The 20,067-nt window shown below is 41.5% G+C and overlaps 1 non-coding gene across 1 annotated transcript; it reads left to right on the forward strand.

Moving 5' to 3' along the window:
* Positions 1 to 578: 578 nt before the first annotated feature.
* Positions 579 to 683, forward strand: LOC129402881 (U6 spliceosomal RNA). Its single transcript, XR_008628911.1, has one exon. It is a non-coding gene; the product is annotated as a U6 spliceosomal RNA (small nuclear RNA).
* The last annotated feature ends 19,384 nt before the right edge of the window (positions 684 to 20,067 follow it).

Raw genomic sequence — 20,067 nt, forward strand, 5'->3', positions numbered from 1 at the left:
CCAAAACAAAGACAACAAAAAAGTGCTCACCTTGGCAGTACGATCACGATCACGATCATGATAGCCCATTAATAACCGATTTCTCGGGCGGGCCCAGTAACATCTCATTTTGTCCTTTCCCTAAGATCTTAGACGTCTATCTGGACTTGGCCCTCCCAACGATGTTGCACTGGGGGGCTCTTCAGGGTCACGGGAATGAGATCCAGCTTGTTATTGGATTTTACATATGAATACACCATGGGAAGCTTGCAAGGCTGTCCCATGTGGGCAGGAAACTCTCAGAAGACTGCCAGTTTCTCCCAAGGGGAGAAGCAGGCTAAAGATATCGCTTCTGAGAGCTTGCTTTTAAGTCTCTCTGGATGTTGGCTGTTGATGGGATTACACACACCTGGGTTCCTCTGCCGGTACCTTCATGCATGAGGCCTGTCCGAACGTGTGGAGAGGGGCCTCCAGCATGGCTGCAGCTAGGTTCCGGTGGTCCTCAGGCCGCCAGGAGCTCTGCTCGGTGTGGGGAGGGAAGCAGGAGCCCATCCCCTCCGAGGGGCCCCGGGGAAGACAGCCAGGCCTGCGGGCAAGAGACTCTCTGCCTTGGCAGCGCATACACTAAAATTAGAATAATATAGAGATTAGCATGGTCCCTGCAGAAGGATGACATGCAAACTCATGAAGTGTTCCATATTCAAACAAAACAAAACCAAAAAATCCTGCCAGTTTGTCCAGAACCAGATCTATAACTGGCAATTTTTTCAGCCTGCTTCCCACCTGTTCCCATAGGCTGTTTCAGCTCTGAGCCTTAAATTGCAAGGCTCACTCAAAGTGGCTTCTCATTATGCAGAAATCACAAGCTCTGCCTGATCTCACCTTTGCTTCTTCTCTAGTTTCCCCTCAAGATACTGAATCAGTTGAATTTGTCCTACATATCATGCTTTCACTGCTCAGTTTTCTACCATGGTCTTTACTGCTGTCTTTTAAAAATGTTTTCCCTTGGGGGTGGGGGAGGTAGGGAGGGTAGTATAGTGGGTAGGGCGCTTTCCTTGCAGGCAGCCAGCCAGAGTTCCCGCCTCGGCATCCCATGTAGTTCCTTGAGCACTGCCTGTAGTGATTCCTGAGTGCAGAGCCAGGAGCAGTAACCCCTGAGCATTGATGGGAATGACCCCAAAAGCCCCCACCCCCTAAAAAAACCCACTAATAAAAATTAAAAAATTTCTTTTTTACATATCAGTTACTTCAGTATGTTACGACTTATCTCTGAAACCTGATTAGGGGTTCTGAGTTTTCAGAAATTGCGTGTCCTGGAGCGATAGTGCAGTGGTTACGGAAGGTGCTTGCCTTGCATGCAGCCAGGTTGTCATCCCATATGGTCCTCTGAGCACCGCCGGGAGTAACTCCTGAGTGCAGTCAGGAGTAACCCCTCATCATTATCGGGTGTGTTCTAAAAACAAACAAACAGAAAAAGGTAAAGAAATTATGCACTTATTGTCTATTGCTATTACAGTTGCCATAGCAACCTTTTGGCACTACCTCCTGTTAAGTTGTATGCTTCTTCACTGTTTTGTGGATAGGTAGACTGCTGAAGTGAACTGGAGCAATAGCACAGTTAACACTGTGAACTGGAGCGATAGCACGGGTAGGGCATTTGCCTTGCACGCGGCCAACCCGAGTTCAATTCCTGTGTCCCTCTCGGAGAGCCTGGCAAGCTACCGAGAACATCCCACCCGCATGGCAGAGCCTGGCAAGCTACCCATGGCATATTCGATACGCCAAAAACAGTAACAAGTCTCACAATGGAGACGTTACTGGTGCCTGCTCCAGCAAATCTATGAACAACGTGATGTGAGGACAGTGCAGTGCTCCAATGCAGACTGCTGAAAAAAATAGTCAGTAACTAATACTCTGAATAAACACTAGATGTCACTCTTATCTTATGTTTGAGCAAATCAACAGGAACCTGTTCTACCTCTATCTCAATACTATGTTTTTCCCCCTAATTTTCTTGATTTTAAAAATGTTCCCCCCCAAAGATTTTATTTGATTAAATTTTATGTGAATATATATATATATATATATATATATATATATATATATATATATATATGTTTTGCTTTGGTGCCACAGCAGTGATGCTGAGGTTCTTCCTGGCTCTGCACTCAAGAATCACTCTGGGTAGTGTCCAAAGGACCACATGGAATGCCAGAGATGGAGCCTGGGTCAGCAGTGTGAGTGGGTTGCTGCTAAGGTAAGCACCTTACCCACTGTACTGCTGCTCCCCACCCCTAAACATTTATTTTAGTCATCATAATTTTCATTACTATAATAATAGGGTTTCATGCATACAACATCCTAACCTCACTCCAGCTATCAGAGTCTCATTCCACCTTTGTCTCAAGTTTCCCCCTCAAGCTTCCTTCACTCCGTGGAGTTTTAATTTTTAAAGAGATCAGCGCTTTTTCTGGCTTATGCTGGCTCATCAAAGAATGGTTGATGAACAAAAACTACTCTAATTCATTATTTTCACAATCTTAGTAATGTGTGAATTAGCTAGTTTCACCAGCACCAGATCACATTTATATTTATTTTTGTTTTTAAGATCACACCCAGCAGTGATCAGGGCTCACTCCTGTCTCTTTGCTCAGGAGTCATTCCTGGAGGTGCTCAGGGGACCATATGTGGTGCTGGGGATTCCGCCTGGGTTGGCCTGTATGCAAGGTAAGTGATTTCACTCCTGTGCTATATTTTTGGCCCTCACACATTTTTTAGCTGCAGTGCCTGCTTTTCTATGGCGGCTATGCCTGCCTGGCCGTGGTATGAAGGAATATTTCTTGCACTAAGGATGACATAACAGAATCCCAGGTTCCCATAGCAGAATTGCCCAGATTGTGTTTGGTCCACCTAGGGAACATGTGACCGTATGCTTGCGAGGCAGGCTAGTACTCTGGACCCTCAATGAGTATTTTGCTATCAAGAAATTTGCTGAGGGGCAGGGAGAGGGGCTCAAGGAATTGAGCACGTCCTTTGCATGTGTAAGGCCCTGTTACCTGATAGACCCTTCCCAAGCATTACCAAGAGTGACCCCAGGAAGAACACATTTGCTGATTTAAAAAAGTGCTGTAAATTTTATTTCTTTGAAAAGTTATGAAACATGGGGGGAAGGACTAAAAGAGATTGTTCTGAAATTCTTTTCTAGTCTTTCCGAAGGAGAAAATGCCACTTTTCTTTTGTGATTATCCTTTAGAGTTGGTAGCTTGCCAGGCTCTCTGGGTTCGATTTCTCCATCTCTCTTGGAGAGCCTGGAAAGCTACTGAAAGTATTTCGCCCACATGGCAGAGCCTGGCAGGCTACCCATGGCGTATTTGATATGCCAAAAACAGTAAAAAGTCTCACAATGGAGATGTTACTGGTGCCTGCTCAAGCAAATTGATGAACAATAGGACGGCAGTGCTATCCTTTAGAACATTAAAATAATTTAAAATAGATCTAAACACACATAAAAATATTACTGTGCCAGAGAAAATATTATAATATGCTTTAAAAAAGTGAGTCTTGAAAAGCGAGAGCCAAAAACCTCCACACTCCACAATTGCTACCATACTCCTGGCCGGACCCCACTGCTCAGAAGAGCCTCATCCAGAAATTAATTTGTTGAAACACTCAAGTATGTGGGTTTTGTGACTGAAATCTCCAGCTTTCCTATGGTTGGGGATGGGCTACCTCCCCCCATCTCCCTGTACCTTGGAAGTTCAGCAGTCATGCCCACCAACCACGTTTGGGGTCATGTGAGCTCTTTCACCAGCCATGATCTAGAGACTCAGAAATAAATCTTGAAAGAGATCTACAAGTGGCAGAATTTCTCCTCGATTCCACACAAGGCTGAATCGTCCCAGAGCAACCCGGAGGGGGATGCGTGAGCTCCTGCACCTGCCCAAACAGAGCCCCAGCAGCTGGAAATCCCCACACTCCCTAATTGATGCCTGGAGTGCTCCTGGCTGGACCCCACTGCTCAGACAAGCCTGAGCCAGAAATTAGTTTGTTGAAAAACCCAGGTATGCAGGTTTTGTGACTGAAACCTCCAGCTTTCATGAGTCCGTCATGGGTTGCCTCCCCCCATCTCCCTGTACTTCCAAATGCCCAGCAATCACACACATGCCCCAAAGCTGCTAGTCAGTTAAGAATTTAACTCCAGCTGTATCACCCCGTTAGAAATTTGTGACACCCTGGAGTGTGTGGCCATGATTTCAGCTGCATGCCATCTGAAAACCTATAATGCTGACAAACTAGGAGTAGCACACAAGGCTGGATAGGATGTAATATAGAAGGAACCAATTTTGGTTAACAAAATATAGATACAAAAGGCTTAACTTATAACAACATCTTGGTAATCTCTTTTTTTTATAATTTCGAATTATTTTTACCTACACTTCTTTTCTTATTTATTTATTCTTTAATTAGAGAGTCACCATGAGGGTACAGATACAGATTCACACATTTTCGAGCTTGTTTTTCCCTCAAACCATCTTGGTAATCTCTTACACAAGAGTTTAAGGGCTCCATGGGAAATACAGCAATCTTCACTAACTTTCCTCTAAGGACAGATTTTTTGATCACCCTTTTAACAAATTATCTGTAACAAGCAATGTAAAGTAAATTATTGAGGGCCTGCTACTGGTCCAGGCTTAAGGGTGGTTGGGAAAATTGAAAATAATGGTAGTGGGAAGGTGCAATGGTGGTGGGATTGGCATTCGAATATTGAATGTAACTAAGCTAATGATTTAATTAAATTATTAAAAGAAAAAATGCATCTTGGTAATGTTTTAACTATTTTTATTTGTTGGGCCACACCTGACAGTTTTCAGGACTTAACTTCAGACTCTGTGCTCAGGGATCACTCAAGGGTGATGCTTTAGAAATCATATGTGGTAACAGGGATTGAACAGGGGTCAGCCACATGCTATACTATTCTCTGTGCTATTTCTCCAGCCCCTTAATTCCTTTTAAAAAACGTGTCTAAAAATATTTCTTAAACACAATAAGACTAAAATTACATTAACATTTTTCTTCTTAAATCTAATAATTTTACAGGTTGTCAGCTTTATAAGTTACTCCATTCTTATCTAATTCTAACCTAAAATCTGGTGATTATCCTTGATTTTTCCTTTTTCTTCTCATATTCTATATGTAAACCATTAACAATGTCTGCTGATTCTTCCTCAAAAGTATATTTATCTACTAATTTCTTTCTCAGACACCATCTTGGTTCAAACTGCTATCTGACCACAACAGCCATCTTATTGTTCTTCCTGCTCCAAATAAGAAGAAACATGAAACTTGTGTATGGTAGAGGGGGGGAAAGGCTAACTTTATTTGGTATCTATTTTTGGGTTGGAGAGATAGTACAGAGGTTAAGATGTTTGCCTGGCACGTGTCTGGGGGTGCTGTAACCCTGGTTTGAATCCTGGCACCATGTACGGTCACTGAACACAGTCAGGTAGAGCCCTTAAGGACCACCAGCTTTAGAAATCTATTCTAGGGAACAGAGCCTTGGGTTGGATTCCACTTTCACATGGTCTCCAAGCACTGTAGGAATGAACCCCAAATACCATACTGGGAATAACCCTAGAGCACAGATAAACAACAACAAAATATTTATTCTACATATAGTCCTTAAGGAACAACCTACCTATGTTAGAACTACAATTGCAAATCAGAATGCTCGAATATTGGAATGAAGTCTGAAATGTTTTATTTTACTATTGATTTTGTTTCTCTTTCATTAACCACAGCTGGTGGTGTTCAGGAACGCTCCTGGCTCTGTGCTCAGGGGTCACACCTAGCAGTGTTCAGGGAACGGTATGTGCTGCTAGGATTTGAACCAGACTCACAACTGCAGCCTCATGCTATGCTAGTTGCTAGTGTCATAAACTTTGTGATATCTCTACAGCTCTAAAACACTTTTTAAAAAAAGAGTTGTATCTTGTGTAACTCTAGTTGCAGAAACACTTTGGATGACTGATCCTGGGAATATTACATAGTCCCCCAGGTCAGTGGGCTATGTTTAGTATTAAACATAGAAAAAAAATTCAATATTGCTGTTTCTGTACTTTGGCAGATTACTAAAAGAACATTACTAACAATGTTCTTTTTTTTATTTTAAATGATCAGACTGCCAGAATGAGGTTATTTATATCATGGAAAGAACATTGAGTCTTGAAAGTACCTTGTTTAAATAATGGTATTTGTTTTATTATGAGTGAGGCTTCTGCAAAATCATTGAAAAGTTCATCTTCTTCTTTATTTATTTATGGATTTTTTGAACCACACCCTGCTGTGTTCAGGACTTAATCTTGACTCTGCTCAGGGATCACTCCTGGAGTGCTCATGGAGGGGGGTTTCGGGGGGGAGTCGGACCATATGGGATTCATGGGATCGGACCTGGGTCCATCATGTGCAAGGAAAACACCTTACCTGCTGTACTATCTTTGTGGTCTCATCTTCTATTTTAATCAAATATATTAGATTTTGCAGTGAATATTTTGGAGGACAAGATTCTGATTGCAAGTCATTCAGAGTGATTAAATTATAGCAACTTACTATTCTTTTCCTTGACAGTGGGTAGTTTCTCCTATAAAATCTGCTGCTTATGTAAGTTAGGTTGAATTATTAAATGAATTTTGTTTTATTTAATAGATCAAACTGGAACATGAAGTACATGCTTTTGAGTAAACAGTGCCAGGGATAGAACCACAGTTGTCAGTACAAGTCAGGCACTTTAACCTATGTAACAATCTCTCACACCTCTGACAAATCATTTTGTGTATTTATTTGGAAAATAATTACTACTGCTTTAACTCCATGTTACATAATAGATGAAATATGTATGAGGCATTAAAAAAATTATTCCTGGAGTGTTTTCTGCATGAAACACTGCCATTATCAACATTGAAAATTATGATGCCTAAAAGAAAATAAGATAAAATAATTTTGTCCTTCTTTTTTATGTTACCATTGTCCCAATAATTTTACTCCAAGTCCCACAATTGCTTCTGAGGCTACTACTCTTCCCTGTGACATTCTTGCACTCCCCAGGGGGCAGTATTGCCCTCTTTGGGAAGCCTTTAAGGGCACACATTCACTGCTGTGAGGTAAAAAAGAATCCTGTAGCTGTCTGCCAGCATCATCCTCAAATGCTGTTAGTCTTCAGCTCCAATTACCAAGGAAAAACCTCAATTTAGGCTGATGGAGACCCCTTAGGGGCAGCACCTGAAGACCACAATGTGCACTAGAAGCTAAAGGATAGGCTTCCACATGTGCAGTGAGTGGACAACGTGTTAAAGCCCAGAGAGCTGCTCTACTAGTGAATAATCAGGTTTATTTATGACTATAGCTATTATTTTTTTTTTGTATCACCGTGAGATAGTTACAAGCTTTCATGTTTGGGTTACAATCACACAATGATCAAACACCCATCCCTCCACCAGTGCACATTCCCCACCACCAATATCCCCGGTATACCCCCCCTTTCCCACCCTCCCCCTGCTTCTATGGCAGACAATATTCCCCATACTCTCTCTCTACTTTTGGGCATTATGGTTTGCAACACAGATACTGAGAGGTCATCATGTTTGGTCCATTATCTACTTTCGGCATGCATCTCTCATCCTGACTGGTTCCTCCAACCATCATTTTCTTAGTGATCCTTTCTCTATTCCATCTGCCTTCTCCCCTCTGCTCGTGAAGCAGTCTTCCTGTAACTATTATCTTAAAAATAATAATTATGGCTGGAGCAACAAGTACAGCAGGTAGTGTGCTTATCTTGCATGCTGCCTAGCCAGGTTTGATTTCTTTCACCCCATATGGGCCCCTGAGCACCACCAGAAATGACTCCTGAGTACAGAGCAGGAGTAAGCCCTGAACACAGCCAAGTGTGACCCTAAACACTGTCCCCCCCCTCAATAATTATATGACCGTAACTAGCAATGTTATTTATTTCTAGAACTTTAATCTTCTGTTATTCTTTAAGACATAGCTTTCTTTGTTTAAGAAATGTTACATAGAGCTGGAGAGATAGTACAGCTGGTAAGGCACTTGCCTTGCATATAGATTTGATCCCTGGCACCCCACATGGTCTCCTGAGCCTGCTAGGAGTGATCCCTGAGTGCAGAGCCAGATGTAAGCCTGACCACTTCCACGTGGTCCAAATCTCTCTCTCTCTCTCCCTCTCTCTCTAATTCACTCTCTCTCTCTCTCACTCTCTCTCTCTCTCTCTCTCTCTCTCTCTCTCTCTCACAGACACACACACAAGAAAAAAAGAAAAAAGTTAGGAATAACATTTCTTGTTGAAGATTATCCATGTAAATAGTGGCCAAAATTATAGTCATGTATGGCAATTTTCCATCCCTAAATACTTAGCTCAGCAAAATATTTAACTCAGATTTGAATATCGAAAATGCCTTCTCGGGGCTGGAGAGATAGCACAGCGGGTAGGGCATTTGCCTTGCACGCGGCCGACCCGGGTTCAAATCCCAGCATCCCATATGGTCCCCTGAGCACGGCCAGGGGTAATTCCTGAGTGCAGAGCCAGGAGTAACCCCTGTGCATCGCCAGGTGTGACCCAAAAAGAAAAAAAAAAAAAAAAAAAGAAAAAAAAGAAAATGCCTTCTCATTTTTAAAATGTATATTTCAGTTATCCCTAAAAAACAATACTTGGAAACTAGTTTCATACAAATGAAGAGAAAAATTAATTTTTATTGTTTATGAAAAATTTAGAACCTTAAACTTTTGATCTAAAAAATTTCTAATATCTCTTACTGTTTCAAATGAGAAAAAAATAATAATACTGCAAAAATAACACTAAGTAAGAATACTAAGGAAAAAAATCATAAAACTGTAGGCCTTTAAGGAGCCAGAGGATGATGCAGGGTATAGACCTTAAAATAACGGTTACAGCATTTAAAAAACGAAGGACAATTTCCTTGTCTCTTCCTACCCTAAGCAAGACAGGAATGCTTTTAAGGGAAGTAACACCTATTTAAAGGCTGGTAAGAAAGAGAAATTTTGTTTTGTTTCACACCAGTAGTCTAACATTGCATGAGGTGGGTCAGATGACACCTTTCGTAATCAAAGGTGGCAGATGCTGGTCTGCATAGAGTCCCAAGAGAATTCAAGACTCTGGGCTTCAAATCTTGGGTTTTTCTTTGATATGGAGGCCAGAAAACACTCAAGTGTTCCCAAAACCCTTATCTCACCACTCCTCTTCTAAAAAGAATCAGACTTGGCTAAACCTCATTAAACTTTTAGTTTATTCTCTTCTCTGATCAGTCTTTATTTCTTTCTGCTTCATATTTCCTTATTTGCAATCTATTTTTATTTTATGTATTCACATATATCCCGTTTGGTCCACATCCCAATAAGTTTTAGCAACATTTAGCTATTTAGAAACTGTTTAGTAAAATGTATGAACTATGTTTTACATTTTATAAAGAGTCTGTTCTGGGTGCATATAACCCTTTAAATATATTGGGTAATAGCTCATAGGAACGTATAAACTTTGTAACCCAAACTCAAGTAACCACCTTTAAGCTTTATTTGGGCAGGTTTAGCTACTGTTTCTGTTTAGTTTTATTTCATTTTGTGGACCAGGCCCAGTACTGCTCAAGGCTTACTCCTGCCTCAGGGATCAATCCTGGTGGACTTGGGGGACCATATGTGCTGCCAACTATAAAACCTGGGTCTGTTCCATAGCTCAAACCTGGGTAGGCAAGTGTCCTACACACTGTTCTATCACTCTGGTCCCAGATATAGCTGCTGTTAAAAGCTATTTTTCTTCTTTTTAAAAAGAAGAAAAGTCATATATTGCTTTCCCATTGTAGTCGATATTTTTTTAAAACAATGTAGATGATTTTTTAAAAAATCATTTATGCAAGCCTGGCGAGCTACCCGTGGCATATTCGATATGCCAAAAACAGTAACTGTAGGTCTCATTCCCCTGACACTGAAAGAGCCTCCAATCATTGGGAAAGACGAGTAAGGAGAGGCTGCTAAAATCTCAGGGCTGAATGTAATAGAGACATTACTGATGCCTGCTCGAGTAAATTGACAAAAAATGGGATGACAGTAATACAGTAATACAGTAGATGATTTAAATTTGTTTCAAAACAAAGGAACAAACTAAATAAGAGAAAAACATACTCCTAGGGGATGGGGATATAGTACAAGGGTTATGATGCATGCAAGACATGTTGTCTCTTCCTGGCCTTGGGCACTACTTGGCCACCTGGAGCACCACTGGATGTAGCCCTAGAGGACCCCAGCTGTGTACAGGTGTGGCCCCTGAGGCCCTATGTTGAATGTGATGCCAGTAGCTCTCTGAGCACCACTGGAGTGACCTTGGTAGTCCTCAGCACAACAGGTACACTGCAGCTTTGCGTCCTTGTGTCATAGCACTAAGCTGGCCTAGCTAGTGGGCTGAGTAATCCCAGGGCCCCTGACAACAGCTTGGATGCACTTGCACAATGGATTGTGGTGCTCATACATGCACACTCTGGTCGTAGTGATCACCAGAGGTGACTGCTCAGTGGGCAGCAGACTATGGGCACTGTGCTTGCACATCATTTTTTTAAAGTTTTAGATCATTTAAAAAATTTTTAATTTATTTTTTAATTAAATCACAAGGAGATACACAATTACAAAGTTGTTCATGGTTGGGTTTCAGTCATATAATGTTCTAACACCCATCTCTTTGCCAGAGTACATTTCCAATCACCAATGTCCCCAGTGTCCCTCCCATGCCCACCCCCTGCCATCCCTGCCTCACTTTCCTTCTTCTCCCTACTTCCTTTTGAGCCTTATGGTTTGCAACACAGATACTGAAAAGTTATCATGTATATTCTTTAACGTACTTTCAACTCTCAGTTCTTGTTAGAGTGCTCACGCATCTTCTGACTTGTGCTCAGATCTCTGTGACACCAAGGATTTCAGATAGCAGAGCTGCTGCCAGGCACAGACAGCAAAGTTTTCATGGATAGGCAATGCCAGGGATCGAACTCACAGCCTTTTGCTTCCAAGACAAGCATTTCAGTTCTCAAGTCATCTTTTGCCCCCAGGTGAAACTTTTGATTCTATATTTTCTCTAGTTAACAAGACCGATTTCCAATAACTTCAATACTATTATAAATGACAATACCTCAACAACAACAAAATTGAAAAGCAAAACTAAAGGATATGTGCACATCCAGGCAAACTGCAGAACTATTTACTTGGCAAAGAACCCAAAAACACTCAAGCGCCTGGTAGCCAATAAATGGATCTGAAGATGGCCTACATACACAATAGACTATTATTCATCTGTAAGAAAAAATAAAATCGTGCTCTTTGTGACAACGTGGGTAAAACTCTGTGTGTGTGTGTGTGTGTGTGTGTGTGTGTGTGTGTGTGTGTTGGGGGGGGTGGGTCCTGTTAAACAAAATAAGTAAAGAAAAAGACAAATACTGGATGATCTTACTGATACTGGACTATAAAGAAGCCAATCAAAGGGACAGATAAAGCCAAACAAAACAAACCCTTGGACTCTGACCAATGAACTGAAGTTACCAGAGGAAAAGGGAGAGAAATTGGTGGAAGGAGTTCCATGGACTGTGGTAAAAGGATATTGATATTTTGGTGGTGGGTAATGTTTTATGGCATGGTAACATATTTTATAAAGGTTTGAAATTTTCCCCTAAAACATAGACAGTCTTGTAAACAGTTGTAACCCCATTTGAAAAATGAATTGGGGGTTAGGGATATGACTCAGTGTTGTCATGACACCTGAGTTTGAGCCCCTGCACTGCAAATTTTTTAATTTAAATAAATAAAAATAAATTGAGATTACCTGTCAGAGAGAGATGAGAGAGAGAGGGGGGAGGGGGAGAGAGAGAGAAAACTGTACCAGTTAATGATTAATTGGTACATTATTCACTACTTTATTCACTGTCATCAGGTTCTCCCCAATTATTCATGTCTTAATGTTTCCTATGATGACAGTCACCAAAGCCATGGTCCCTTCTGTGTATGATTTCCTGAGGTAGGAGTTGGGACAGGAATTTTAACAAGATGCTGGAGTGATAGCACTGCAGGTGGGCCAGAGCAATAGCACAGCAGGTAGGGCATTTGCCTTGCACGAGGCCAACCCAGGTTCAATTCCTCCGTCCCCCTCAGAAAACCCGGCAAGCTACAGAGAGTTATCCTGCCCTCACAGCAAAGCCTGGCAAGCTACCCATGGCGTATCTGATGTCCAAAAACAGTAACAACAAGTCTCACAATGGAGATGTTACTGGTGTCCACACGAGCAAGTTGATGAGCAACAGTGATCAGAAATAAAATAGTATTTATTTCTATAGTGGTAAGAACCAAAGCTAACTTTATAGTTTTTATAACTACGTTGTTATGTCTTATTACTAAGTTTATTTTCTATATCAAACTTCACAATGTGTGTGTGTGTGTGTGTGTGTGCATGTGTGTGTGCATGCTCAATATTGGTGATGAATCTAAGATTGTAAGACATAAGAGGAGTGGGTGCTTCTGCTGAGCCACATTCCAGCACAAGTGTCTTTATTCTTAGAGTATTTTGCTGTTTGGCAGCACAGGAAGCCAGTACAAAATGCTCAAGTAAGTAAAGACATTTTGGTTTTGGTGCTGTTCAGGGGCCACATCAGCTGTGCTCAGGGCTTGCTCAAGGATCACTCTCAGCGGGCTTGGAGGGACCATCTAAAATGCATGGGATTGAGCCCTTGTCACCCTGGTGCAAAGGCTTTACCCTCTGTTCTATCTCTGGTCAGCCCCTGAAGATAATTTCTATTGCATTAGCAATTTTTAAAACTGCCTAAATTAGGGGCTGGAGCGATAGCACAGTGGGTAGGGCGTTTGCCTTGCATGCAGCCGACCCGGGTTCTAATCCCAGCATCCCATATGGTCCCCTGAGCACGGCCAGGGGTAATTCCTGAGTGAAGAGCCAGGAGTAACCCCTGTGCATCGCCAGGTGTGACCCAAAAACAAACAAAAAAAAAACAACTGCCTAAATTAAAGAATAAGGAAGATTTACCTCGGCATATTATTTCATGGCAAACTTGTATTTCCATAATTCTCAGCAGATTAAATGTAACTGGCACAATAACAGTGGTGGCGCACTGCCCCAGAGCGGGCATTTATCCATGCGGATGGCCTGAAGGAGAGAAGCTTTGTTCTCAGTCAGTGGGCCAAGGAGACTGGGACAGGAAACCCAAAGCTGTCTCCTGGCTCAGTTAGCATGACTTAGTTCTTTTGCTTATTTGTTTTGTTTTGTTTTTAATGGAATCACCCCGAGACACACAGTTACAAAAGCTCTTCATGATTGGATTTCAGTCATACAGTGTGTTTTTTTGTTTGTTTTAAAACAAATCACTGTGAGATACACAGTTACAAAGCTTTCATTATTGGGTTTCAGTCATGCAGCCTTCCAACATCCAATGGCATTAGTTTTAGAGTACAAGGCAGGAAGAGGGAGAAACAGGTGGGCAGTGGGTGAGAGTGATTGGACATTGGGCAGGAGGATGCCAATGTGGGCAGGTGTTTGTGTTCCTTCATCACATGTTCAGAAAAACGAGCCCCTTTGAATGCTTGGCCAGGCAGTCTCATGTGGGATACCTCACTAGATTGCTCTGGGCAGTTCAGGGATGCCACTGTGTGGTTGTGGAACTGGTCTTTGTGGACTTTTAGTACATTTCATGAATAAAAAATGTTCAGAGGAAGTTAGGTTTTTCCATGCCAACATCTTAGTTCATGGCAGAGCCTGGCAAACTCCCCATGGCATATTTGATATGCCAAAAACAGTAACAATAACATGTCTCATTCCCCTGACCCTGAAAGAGCCTCCAATCATTGGGAAAGATGAGGAAGGAGACACTGCTAAAATCTCAGGGGTAGGACGAATGGAGACATTATTGGTACCCGCTCTAGTAAATCTATGAACAACGGGATGACAGTGACACACTGATCATCTTAGTTAGGGTTCCCCTTCTTGGGGAGCACTTGGCTCCAAAAAGATTTGAAAAAAGATAACTCTCCACTCTTCTAGAGGATATTTTGCCTTTGGAACTTTCAGCATAATGGATAAAAAGAAATAATTTCGCAGTTTGAGAAACTTTTCTCTTGCTTGGGTGTTTGTTCATAGTTGTTTGTTGTTTTGTTTCGGGGTCAGACCTGGTAGTCCTTGGGGCTACTCCCAGCTCGGTACTGGGGTTACTGCCAACAGTGCTGGGGGCCATGCTATGCTGGGGACCAAACCCAGGCCTCCCGCATCTGAAGCATGTACTCAGCTCATTGACCTACTCTCCATCCCCTATCTGGGTTTTGAAAGAGATTTTATAATGCCCGAAATAACACAGAAGATGGGACATCTTTGCAGGCATTCATTATTTTCGCTAACCCAGAATATTTCCCCTTCATTGGGGGAAATGGCTAGGTCTTTCTTTGGAAAATAATACTGTGCCACCTACAGGCTATTTAACTGTTTTTGCCAGTTAAAAGTTTTATCTGTGGAGTCAGCAAGATAGTGCAGTGGATTGAGCATAGGCATTGCATGGGGAGGTCTCAGGTTCATACCCCGGCACTGAAATGTCCACTGAACGTAATATGGAGTAATTGCGGGGCTAAACCAGGAGTAGCACACAAACAGTGCTGGCTGTGAATCAAGGCTCTCTTCAAATAAATAAGTGCAAATTGCATATTTGAGCCCAAGAGATAGTACAACAGGTAACCTACTTGCCTTTCATATAGCCAACCCCAGCTGGAATCCCATCACATATTGTCCCCCAAGCTCCACCAAAGATCACTCCTGGGCACAGAGTCAGGAATATCCCCAGAGCACTGCTGGGTGTGGCCCAAAAATCAAAAAACAAAGAAAAACTTTGATCTCTGATTCAGAACTAAGAATTGCTTTCACTGGTTCAAGGTTAAGGAAGTCACTCTTTTTAGGATAATGAGAGTCATTATCCTTAAAAGGCCTTGGGTCATTTTCTAGAACAAAGAAAATTTTGCAGTCTTGGGCTCAAGAGATAGTCCTGTAGGCAGGGCCACTTTTTTGACCTGGATTTGATACCCTGCACCCCATATCATTCCCCAACCTACCAAAAGTGACCCCTACGTGCATTGTCACAACTAATCTCTGAGCACCGCTGGTGTGACCCCTAAACAAAATAATTATACATTATTTTTTAGTGAGTTTATTAAGCCATTTAGATATAGGTTCCCTGTTTCTACTGGTCACCTTTTCAAGTAGCTGGGAAGAATCTGTCCCACTGCTTTCTTTCAGAGCTAAACAGAGCCAAGAGAAGAAAGACTGATTTGTGATGATGTTAAGACTCAAAAATGCTTCTAAATCCTGCCCTACCCAGAGAATTGTTATTTGTATTAGGCAAAACAAGCTCTTCTGTGAGATTGGTTAGATGTAACAGCAGGTTAGACACTTGTCTTGCACAGTGTTCAATCCCCAGTACCGTATATTGTCCCCTGAGTTTCCCCAGGAGTGACCCATGAGCCCAGGGCCAGGTGTAAGCCTTAAGCACTGACGGTATGGCCTCCAAACAAAGCAAAAAGTAACCAAGCCCTTTTGTGTCTAAGTTGATTTGAATTGTGATCCTGTCACCTGAAACCAAAATAATTCTTAGTAATACTGTGAATAAGGACACAGAAGTGCATGATACAGTTGATTTGTTCTCCAAGAAATGATAATCTGCTTGGGAGGGGGACACAGCCAACACAGAGAAATAAGATGAATAATTAAATGCCAAATGATATGATATAGACCTCAAATTTAATATAACTTGAACAAATATAGAGATGACCTCTTTACTGAAGTACATGGAAATAAGACGGGTAAAATCTGAGCCAGTCTTAATAACAGATAGAAATTTGTATAGGGAAAAGGTTAAGGGAGAAAATCTCAGGCAGTAAAAACCTAAAAATTGAACAACTGAGGTGCAGATATGTATGTATGTTGAGAGTAGGGACAATAAGAAGGTCAGTTGTTTGGGGCTGGAGCAATACCACAGCGGGTAGGGCATTTGCCTTGCACACAGCCGACTCATGTTCTATTCCAAGCATCCCATATGGTTCCCTGAACACTGCCAGGGGTAATTCCTGAGTGCAGAGCCAGGAATAACCCCTGTGCATTGCCAGGTGTGACTTAAAAAGAAAAAAAAAAAGAAGAAGAAGAATAAGGCCAGTTGTATTGGGGGTGCATAGAAGTAGGGAAGCCACTGAAAGTGAAGATGCATAAGTAAATGAGACAGCTTCTAGGGACCTTGAAGGTCAAACAGTAACATTTTGGAGGGGAGGAACACTAGAAAAGCACCATATAACTGTAAATGGGTCATTACTATATTTCACCACATAATCATCACACACTATTTTTCAGTAAGACTGGCATAATTTTATTAATTATTTTATTATTCTTTATTTAAACAAGGTTTACAAAGTTGTCCATAATGCAGTTGTAACAGACATTTAATGTTACAATACCAATTTCACCAGCAGTGTGACCTTCCCTCCACCATTGTCTTCATTTGTCCAACCAAGCCCAAACCTGTCCACTTAACAGGCACAGAATAATTTATTTTATATGAATATTACAACTAAGTAGCTAATGGGATGATAAAAAAATAGTTCAACAAAAAAATTTTGTGAAAATCATTAATATTTCACCATAGGTTCATTAAGTCCTTGTCTGAAGGTTTGCTAAGTTGTTTGTGGCTAGTTGAGCCTTCTGTGTCACTGTTTTTGTTTATTGAGCTGAGTTGGCTTCTATGTTACTTTCCCATCTAATTTGGTATGCTCCTACTGAAATGCCAGTATGGTGGAATTTGGAGTGTGACACAGTCGCAAATGTGGCAAACAGGCTCCAGAAACTACAGAATCTGTAGAACATGACAGAGGGTGAACATGGTGGCGGCTGTGGGATCTGGGTATGCCCGCCAGGGCTTCTGGAAGTATGGATTGTGGGGAGAGGCTGCCCAGCCCCACTCTGAGAAAACCCCAAAGTTTTCAGCCTGAACACTGGTGTACCTGGAATTCTCATGGCTTTGGCGTCTGCAGAGATTAGTCATGAAGCAGTGGAATTGGGCTGCTGCATGGTGGCAGCTTTGGGGTGTGGGTGTGGTTGTTGGGGCTTTGACAGGGCAGTCAGCCTGCCCCACTCCTGATGGCAAATGCTGGCACAATTTTTTTTTTTTGGGTCACACCCGGCGATGCACAGGGGTTACTCCTGGCTCTTCACTCAGGAATTACCCCTGGTGGTGCTCAGGGGACCATATGGGATGCTGGGATTAGAACCCGGGTCGGCCGCGTGCAAGGCAAACACCCTACCCGCTGTGCTATCGCTCCAGTCCCTGCTGGCACAATTTTAAAAAGCTTTACATATCCTGATTGCACAACACATTTTTTTAAAGTATATTTTTAAGTTTACTAAGTTTTTTTTTTAATTTTTATTTTATTAAATCACCATGTGGAAGATTACAATGCTTTCAGACTTAGGTCTCATTTATACATTGCTGAAACAACCATCCCTTCACCAGAGCCCATATACCGCCACCAAACAAACAAACCAACAAACAAACAAACCACACAGTATACCTCCCATCCCGCACCCCCACCCCCTGCCTTGTAACTGATAAGTTTCATTTTACTTTCTGTTTACTTTGGTTACATTCAATATTTCAACATAAACCTCACTATTGTTGTTAGGAGTACCCCACTAGAGTCAGACCTACTGTGAAGACAAATGAGGTCGCGCGGCCGCAGTAGCAGTAGCGGCCGCAGAGTTTTGAATTTCTGTACTTTAACAACTAAGTCCAGGGAGATTTCTTCAAGATATTGGATCATTGCAGGCTTCAAAACCCAATCTGGCACCACACATTTTTTGCAAAACAAAAAAAAAGGCATAAAATCAGTGATGGTATTCAGTGAAGTGTGATAAGTATTAAACAGCAACATTTACCTGACAATATTGTGATGTTAGGGTTATAGCTATGGGAGAGATTGAAATCAGTGTAACCAGCTAGGTAGTCACTTTAAAAATTAAAAAATAGATTCATTAGGCTGGAGAGATAGTAAAGGGGTAAAGGCACTTGCCTGTCAGGCTGATTCCAGTTTGGTACCTCAGTACTGCCTGAAATAACCCCAGCACCACTGAATATAGCTCAAACCCCTCCCCCAAATAGATTTGCCAATATATTGTTACTTATTAATTTACTTTATAAAAATTTTGGCTCACAAGAATGAGATGATTAAAAGTGGAGCATAGTTAAAATTCATTTTGATATTTTATTTTGAGACCACACCCAGTGGTTTCAGTGGCTACTCTTGGCTCTATGCTTCTATGCTCAGGAATGACCCCAGGCAGTGCTCAGGGGATCATATGTAGTGCTGGAGATTTAAACCAAGGACACTGGCATGGAAGGTAAAAGCCTTAATCCCTGTCTGCTTTTAACAGGGTAAAACTATCTGCCCGAATCTAGTTATTTTTAAAGATCTTTTTCAAGGCACAGCAACCAAAGACTACAAAACTAATTGAAATAAAATAAAATGTTAGATAGATGGACATGGAGAGTTTCATGCTGAGTGAAATGAGTCAGAGGAAGAGGAACAGACAGAGTGATTGCACTCATTTGCAAAATATATGGAAAAAAACCCCATAGATGAGACTAATACTCAAAGACAGTAAAAACGAGGGCCAGGAGGTCTGGTCCATGGTTGAAAGCTTGCCACAAGTGGGGGATGGGGAGTGCAGATAGGACAGAGAAGGGACCATTATGGCAACAGTAGATTGAAATGATCACTCTGGACAAGGAGGTAAAGTGATGATATACATGATAACCTGTAAGTACCTATATTACAAACCATAATGCATTAAAGGAGAGAGAGGGAGAAGGAGAGTGAGAGTGAGAGAGAGAGAGAGAGAGAGAGAGAGAGAGAGAGAGAGAGAGAGAGAGAGAGAAGAAAAGTGCCTGCCAGAGAGGCAGGCTGAGGAAGGGTAGTAGCAGAGGGAAAATGGGGACATTGGTGGTGGGAAATGTACACCAACGAAGGGATGGGTGTTGAAATATTGTATGACTGAAACCCAATCATGAACAACTTTGTAACTGTGTATCTCACGATGATTCAATAAAAAATTAAATAAATAAAATAAAATCATAGGAAACAAGAGCACATCCAGCATTTGTACCAGATCAGAATGTTCTAAGGCTTTTTAACTTGTTGGCTTATACGTATATGACCTATAAATCAATGTTATTTACTTGGCTAGCAGTCTCCTCACATCAGCCAGTTAAAGTCACAGTACTTGTGAAGAATTTCCAATAGGTAAAAAGCAAATGAATAATTTTTTATTTTTTTAGAAAAAGGTTTAACTATTGTCTCTGCAATATCTCCTGTCTGTTCTTACCTTTCCATTTTCACTAATGTGGTTTAGAGTCAGATCCTCATACCTCTGCCCTGAATTACTGTCATCCTCTTCTCTTTCCAGTCTAATTCACGTATTGCTGCCAGGTAATATTCCTAAATTATAGCTTAGCTCATATCAATTCCTTCTGCTTAAAAAAATAACAATTTTCCATCGTCTTCCAAAAGCTTTCATGGGATATTCAAGGTCATCCAAAGATCTGTCCTAAACTCGCCCACAATCCTGTGCCTTTTTTTGCAGGGCCGTCTGCTAGCACTACACACTCCATCACATCAGACATGCTTTCTTCCGTGGCCAAGAATGCAGCTCTTCTGCCTGTCATTATTCATCATGTTCCACATATTGCAATACCTACTATAGTAATCTTTTTTAAAATCCACCATCTTTCAGACCTAACTCAAAACCTTTATAGTAAAAACTTAAAAAAAAAAAAAACGGTTTTCCTTCAAAGCCTGTAACTTTTGCTTCTGAGGATTTCCATAGCTTTCTGTTTTAACCTTAGAACACAGGCCATATTAAACCTTACAATGACTGAATATATCTGTACCCTCAACTTGGCAGTAAGCTATTTAAGGGAACAGATCTTATTCTTCTCTTTATGT

The sequence above is a fragment of the Sorex araneus genome, chromosome 2 (assembly GCF_027595985.1).
Source record: "Sorex araneus isolate mSorAra2 chromosome 2, mSorAra2.pri, whole genome shotgun sequence".
NCBI classification, from domain to species: Eukaryota; Metazoa; Chordata; class Mammalia; order Eulipotyphla; family Soricidae; genus Sorex; species Sorex araneus.